We start from the raw sequence: 7,551 nt of genomic DNA on the forward strand, positions 1-7,551 counted from the left end.
TTCCCCATTCAGCACTCGAATCAGTGCATGAAATCATTTGAAATCAATTTGAAATCTGAAATCACTGGTACCCACTAGCACAGAGTGAATAGCCCCTCGCAACTTTTACTTCGCCATTACTTACAATCTTTACGCTTCTAATCTAAGCTACATCCGTTTCCTTTTTCTTTCACTTTTTTTATACCTCCATTTGCCTCTTTTTACATGCATTCTATCATTCTCTCTCATTCGCCCCTCTGGCACCCTCCAACTCCTTTATCCATTCTTCTCCTAATCCATCCTCCCCTAGAATCTTAACCACATTCTCTTGTCAGCTTCCTTTATCTTCCATTTCTCTCCTACATCCTTCCCATACATGCTCCCATGTTTCCTCCTCCCATTCACATATTCTACACTTTCAGTTCTCTTCTTTTTCCCAATACATCCCTTTTCTTACCGCGTTTCCCAATCTGAATGCTGCTATTCTTTTCCACCTTCTCTCTCCCCATCCCTTTTCTTAATACTTTGACACTCCTTCCTTTTTTATCATCTTATACCATTTATTGTATTTTGATTCCTCAATCATCCCCCATCTTTCTATTAATTGTCTTTCATTCTCCCTTTTTCCAGTTCTTCATTCCCTCCCTTCCCATTCCCTCCCTCAGCTTCGTCTCAAATTTCCATGCCCTCTTTTCCGGTAAGAGTGCGTGTGTTACAGGCGAAGTCCAGTGTGCCGTCACACCGTAGTCTGCCTAGTCCCTCCGCGAATTGACTGGGCGGTGTCAGGCAAAGTCCGAAGTAGAACTTACACTTCGAACTCTGCCTAGGCAAATCGTGAAGTGCCCGACATGCTCAGACAAAGTCCGGAGTGAAAAGAAAACCTTTGGGTTTTACTTTTCCCGCTGCACAGTGGGCCGGCTCGGGAATTTACTATTCAAAACAGTCATTTATATTATATTATACGTTAACTTGTATTAGAATCATTTAAAAAATGTTTGTAATATTTCAAAAACGTGTAGTATTTCACATTTCCGTCGACTGCACTTCATTTTGAAACAAAACAGAATTGTGACGATTAAAATTAAGTCTACTGAAAAAAGAGAAAAATCGAGTTATGTTGTTTTTAAACGGGCTCAGTAAAATTACGAGGTTTAGAATCTGCACGCTACAGATGCGTTGTTTTTAAAGAGGTCCGGTAGCCAGCCCATTGTGAAGCGAGAAAAGTAAACTCCAAAGGTTTTATTTTTACTCCGGACTTTGGCTGAGCCTGTGCGGCACTTCACGATTTGACTAGGCAGAGTCCGAAGTGAAAGTGCTACTTCGGACTTTGCCTGACACCGGTCAGTCAATTCGCCGAGGGACCAGGAAGACTGCAGTGTGACGGCACAACGGACTTTGCCTGTAACATATATATCCTTAATATAAAATCTCTAAACGTTATTGTCGATTTCGATTGTCACAATACTCCATTTCATTGCTATATGCATGCGACACGAGGCGTCAGTGGGTTAGACAGCATTGGAAAATATAAAAAAAATTGTCACGATTGCTCGTTCTTTGATAGCTACACGCGTGCGACAGAACAAACATATCTTTGGACAGAGGCATCCGTGAGTTAGACAGAAATGAAACGTTACACTTGTTTCCTGAGTTAATTATCCCAACGGAGCTGCCAACTAGAGCCAAAGAGCGACGCACAGTTCAAACATGCGCAAGTATTTTTGAATCACTGTTGGGAATAATAATTGAATCAAAATTCGAAGTCCATAATACGAATCAACGCTTCTCCTTTACCACCACCTTGCCACCCGTACCGCCGAAATACAGGGCCTCTGCTTATTATTTATGATCGAATTCTTATTGCAATTGAAGCCTCACTACTTGTTATTTATGATCGTATTTTTATTTCAATTTCGGAAAGGACATTTTAAAGCCTTCAAAGCAATAAAACGAGCTATCTGGTGCATTAAATATATCTATCTGATCGCCTGCGGAAAATTTCTCAGAGCTTCTCAGAGCCTTGAGAATCTTTAGCATATACTCTGAGATTTCTATCGGTAGGGTTAGTATATTTTTAATTACAAGTTAATGTTCAAGCTACTATTTGTTAATAATATAAACATTAAAATTACGTAATATTACTATGATGCGGGGAATTTGTTATAAGTTTTGTTATCAAAGTCCATTGCTGGTGTAAAATGCGATAACAACTTTTTGAGATTTTAAGGTTAGGAATTAATTTTAGAATACAAAAGCAAACTGCTGGTCGCAGAATTAAATAATTTTTGCCACTCTAATGTAAATAATCCGTATATCTACCAAAATCTATAAAATATTTTATTTTTGCAATCAAAAGTTACAAAAATTTCCTACAAAAACTTTACGAAAGTTAAGCTTTCACTCATTTTTCTTAATACGAAAAATACTCCGTAATTGTAATGAATTGAAAATTAGTTAAATTTTTAATACAATTTTCACAAAAATTTCATTCAAATTTGTAAAATTATTTGTGAAAAAACAGAAACTATTTTAATCAGGATTAAAATAAAAAATAGCTTTTTATGTATTTTTCCTACGTCTTTTTGATAAATTTTTTAACTGCGAGCAGTTTGCTCTTAAATTGCAAAATGTAAGATTAAACTCAAAATCTTAATAAGTTGCTACCGCATTTTATATGAGCAATGAAATTTTATAACAAATTCCATGCTTCACAGGAATAATACTTATTGTTAATATTTATATTGAATGAAAATAATAACTGAAACATTAACTTAGAACTAAAAATACACCAATGTTACACTAACGTTATTACTCAATATCACACTAACTTTACTCAATATCAAAAAAGTATCATTAAACTCCTTGCACTTCAAGTTCACCACAAAATAGCTGCATAAAATAGGCCTCCAATGTTTGATATGCTTTTAAATAATATATGATTTAAGAAATGTGGGATTGAATGAATTATTTTCAATGTTATAAAATGTATCGGATCTTCATATCTGCTGACAATGTTGCCAAATTCTAAATATTTATTTCATAAAAACACAATTTTGAAAACCTCCAGCAACAGATACATATTATAGGGATGTACGAGCACTTTCATTATCACGCAATGGTCGGCAAGCAATTAGATTTTGACCAACTAAAAAGGAACTTACAACAAAATAGTTGAATTCTCAATCAAAAAGATGAATTCCAAAGGGAAAGGTTTTATATTTCTAATAAAAAACACAAATTTTCAACAAAATACGAGAATTTTCAAACAAATAATTTCATTTTTAACTAAAAAAGATCAAGTTTCAATAAAAAATATCAAATTTTTAACAAAAATAGAATAATTCAGTTTTTAGCTTATAAAAGTTAATATTCAATAAAAAAAATGAAATTTTCTACAGGTTATTTAAAATTTTAACCAAAACAGGCGAATTTGACACCAAATAGTAAAAGTTTTAACAAAAAGATGAATTTTCAATCACAAAGATTGATTTTCTGTTTTAAAAAAACTTTTTTAACAAATAATAGAATTTTTCAACTAAATTAATTTTCAATCCAAGAACAATAATATAAAAAGTATTTAAAATAAGATAGAATTCACTTAAAATCTGGCAGGTTCTACACTTTATTTAGTGGAATCTCTCAGCGATGTCATCCTCATAAGGTACAGTTCAGAAAAATTAATGTAAATGTAAAATACACGAACTATTAACAGGAATATCAATACAAAAATGTTTTAATAAATACTTTAAATCGATTACAATTTTTCTTCGCGTAATATTTCGTTTTCTCCGCTGTAGGCTACTTTACAAGTTTTTGAAATGACAGGAAAGGTAATTTTTCATAAACATTCAAAATTTTTAATGACAACTTAAAAATTTCATCATGAACTTTGACGATTTTTCATCAAAAAAATTTTTATCTTTCGTGTAAGATTGGTTTTTTAAGTGCTAAAAGTAAGACTTGGCGCAATAAAGTGCCGATGCTGGGCCAAGCATCGGTGGAGGATCGGAAAATATAAATAGCCAAATTAGTTGAAATTTATTAAAATAGATAAATTTGGTAATACATAGTTGAAGTTTCAAACAAACAGATGAATTTTCAACGCAGCGCGCGACGGATGAATCTCGCGCTTCACGCTCGGACATAATTACACATCGCGCTCGGATATTTATTGTTTGCATTTGGAATGGTTTAACAAAACTCTATAAAAAATATCACTTTCATACGCCAGTATTTATGAGCGTCTTCATATTCTGAATTGTCTAATTGAGTATAGATTAAGATTCTCGAAGCTCTGTAGCCTTTGAAGTACACATTCTCATCGTGACACGCGCGCTGCGCGCTCGATTTCCGACAGACATTCATAAACAGGTTTTGTTGAATCTTTTTTTCTCTCGTAACTTTCTTCGCTTTTCTCACACATTTTTATTTTATTTTTTTATTTTCAATGTTATTTTTCACGAATAAAACAAAAATTACGCATCCTATCAAGAAGTGATTATTAACTAATTTGTAGATTTTCTGGGGGATCAAAATTTTTGTCAATTCATCTTTTTTCGCATTTTGCATAGGTTAAGCACGAAATGGAACTTTTTTTATTATTCATTATTTTTGGGGCAATCAAAATTTGAATTTTCGATTTTTTAAGAAAATCAAAAAATTTGTTATGACAGTCTTATATGGATTTTAAAAAGCAATGTTTTTCTTCCTTTGGCATTTTTTCATCTCTTGCGTTGTTTGGCTTAAAATTTTGAATTTCGATTGTTTTATAAAATTTTGAAAATCCTACAACTCTGGGAATTTTTTTGTCGAAAAAAGTCATTGGGATAAATTATTATGCGAAGTGTTTTTTTAATCAATCAAGGTTCGGATCCATAGAGCTGACAAATTGAAGGAAAAATGATTACAAAATTTTTTTCTTAAAATTGCAAAAATGTAGGACCAGACAAACGTTTGCATTTGCTTCATATGGAATTTCAAGAATTTTAAATTCGATATCGCGTTTCTTCTGAACGCAATTTGTGTTTCAAATAAATGTAAAAAAAATTTTGGTACCTTACGGTCACATGGCCTCAATATTCGCGATTCTTGAGCCCTATTAAACATAAGTCTTAAAAGAGTTATGCTCACAGAAAATTTCTATATGAATAAAACATAAATTGCTTTAGTATAAAATAATGGTAACATTATATGGTATCAAGATAAGTAGTATTAAGAACGATAAAGTATGTAAGCACATCTCATATCACTTTTAATAAAAAAATAGATTAAGAAACTGCAATGCTAATTAATTATGACACGTGTGATAAGATGAAAAAAAGAAGAAAAAAATGATCGCCTAAGATGCATATGGATCAAGCTTCATGTGTGGAGGATCCGAAAATGCGCGAGAGGCACAGTGCAGCGAATTAGAAAATTGGGGTTCAAAATGATCCAGAGCCTACGATTTTTATCCAATTCCATCTTTTTTTCAAATTAAAACTAATTAAATTCTGAAGAGGTCTGCCGAGGGCGATTTTCCTAAGAAAGCTCTGTTTGTTTGTTATTAAAGTTGCAAAATGCCCAAAAACCATCATTTTTCATTTTTGAGCTGCCTGTTCTGTATCATTCATTAATTTTACCTCAAAAAGGCGAAAACTATTAGATTTACAATCAATTAACAAATATTAATAACTTAGATAAAGTTCGTGCAATCTGTTAGGTTTGCCTTCAAAAATGAAAATTCCATGACAGAAATTGACAATCAAAATATTTACCATTGTTGTAAACAATTCTGATTAACAAATGTATGAAACGGTCACTCTTCGGTAAAAAATTCCATTTTTTTGCATAATTGTTTATTTTATCCCTAAATTAATATTCTGATGAAGGAAACTAACGTTTGACAATATTTTTCATTTTCATTAAAAATTCTGCTCAACAAATACATTGAATAGACGCTTTCAAATAGGAAAAATCTCAATCTTGATGAAATTTTGATTATATCATAAAAAATGAAACTCCTACGACTCAAGAGTTATAAATAATGAAAGTCGGGAAAACACAAAAAATTCAATGGATATACGTGCGTGAACTCTTCAATATCCTTCGAAAAAAACAGCCTAGCAATTGAACGTTGAGTGACGATCACGATTGTTTATAACAATGGGAAATGTTGTTGGTTGTCAGTATATTTCGTGGGAGTTTCATTTTTTATGATATAATCATCATTTAAGCAAGAAATGGATTTTTCCTGTTCGAAAGAATCTATTAAATGCATTTGTCGATCAGAATTTTTAATAAAAATGAAAAATATTGTCAAACGTCAGTTTCCTCAATTAGAATATTAATTTAGGGATCAAATGAACAATTCTGCAATAAAAATGAATTTTTATATCAAAGAGTGACCGTTTAATGCATTTGTTAATCAGTATTGTTTATAACAATAGTAAATATTTTAATTGTCCATTTCTGTCAAGGAATTTTCATATTTAAAGGAAAACCTATTAATTGTGCTGAAAAAATGCATTTTATATAGACGGAGGTGCTTATTCATTAAATTTTTTTGTGAAATTTATTTATAACAATCAAAAAAATTATACTCTAGTGTTTGATTTTAACGAAAAATTAATTTCACTCGATTTTGCGGGAAAAAACGTAATGAAAAGAACTTCCAGGCTTCAAGTACAGCAATAATCGATTTTGTTCGTAAATTTGTTTATAACAATTGAACAGATTGCACGAACTTGATCTAAGTTATTAGGATTTGTTAATCGATTGTAAATCTATCAGTTTTTCACCTATTTGAGGTAAAATCAATTAATGCTACAGAACAGGTAGCTCAAATATGAAAAATTATGGTTGTTTGGCATTTTGCAACTTGAATAACAAATAAACAGAGCCTTTTTAGCAAAATCGCCCTCGACAGACCTCTTCAGAATCTAATTAGCTTTAATTTAAAAAAAAAGATGGAATCGGATGAAAATTTTAGGCTCTGAATCATTTTGAACCCCAATTTTCTAATTCGTCGCACTGTGCGGCGGTAGCGTGGCCAACATTCGGCGCGATAACGTCAATTAGATCTGAGGTAACAAATAAAAACAGCGCATTAAAAAGATAGACTACTATAAATCATGGTCAAGTCATCCAATCTGGCAACCCTACAAGGCGGTTCGTTAGCCTTTTAAAAAAAAACCGACCTGTGTTCTTGTAAAGGCTCTTTCATCCCTTATCTAGCTGGCTTGGGCTGGCAGCCGCGATCAAATTATTTTGTTTTTATTAAATAAATACTTGGCTTATTGACAATTTTGTAAAAATGAATATACAGATAGACTTTCTAGATTAACCCTCTCTTTCTATACCCTATTCCAATTCTGACAGCCGTATAGTTAGCTCAATATCATGTACAAAGTTTAAATTCGAACGAACCTCTTTTTCTAACGTCTGGAGATAGAGAGAGAGGTCCGTTCGATTTTCGACTTTGAAACAGAAACGGAACCACACTGCAGTAACTATATGTCGTTGGAATAGCACGTCACTTACCAACCCTGAACATACATGTCGGTGTCGGTGACATAAACCATTTACCTGCTA

The sequence above is a fragment of the Belonocnema kinseyi genome, chromosome 10 (genome assembly GCF_010883055.1).
Source record: "Belonocnema kinseyi isolate 2016_QV_RU_SX_M_011 chromosome 10, B_treatae_v1, whole genome shotgun sequence".
NCBI classification, from domain to species: Eukaryota; Metazoa; Arthropoda; class Insecta; order Hymenoptera; family Cynipidae; genus Belonocnema; species Belonocnema kinseyi.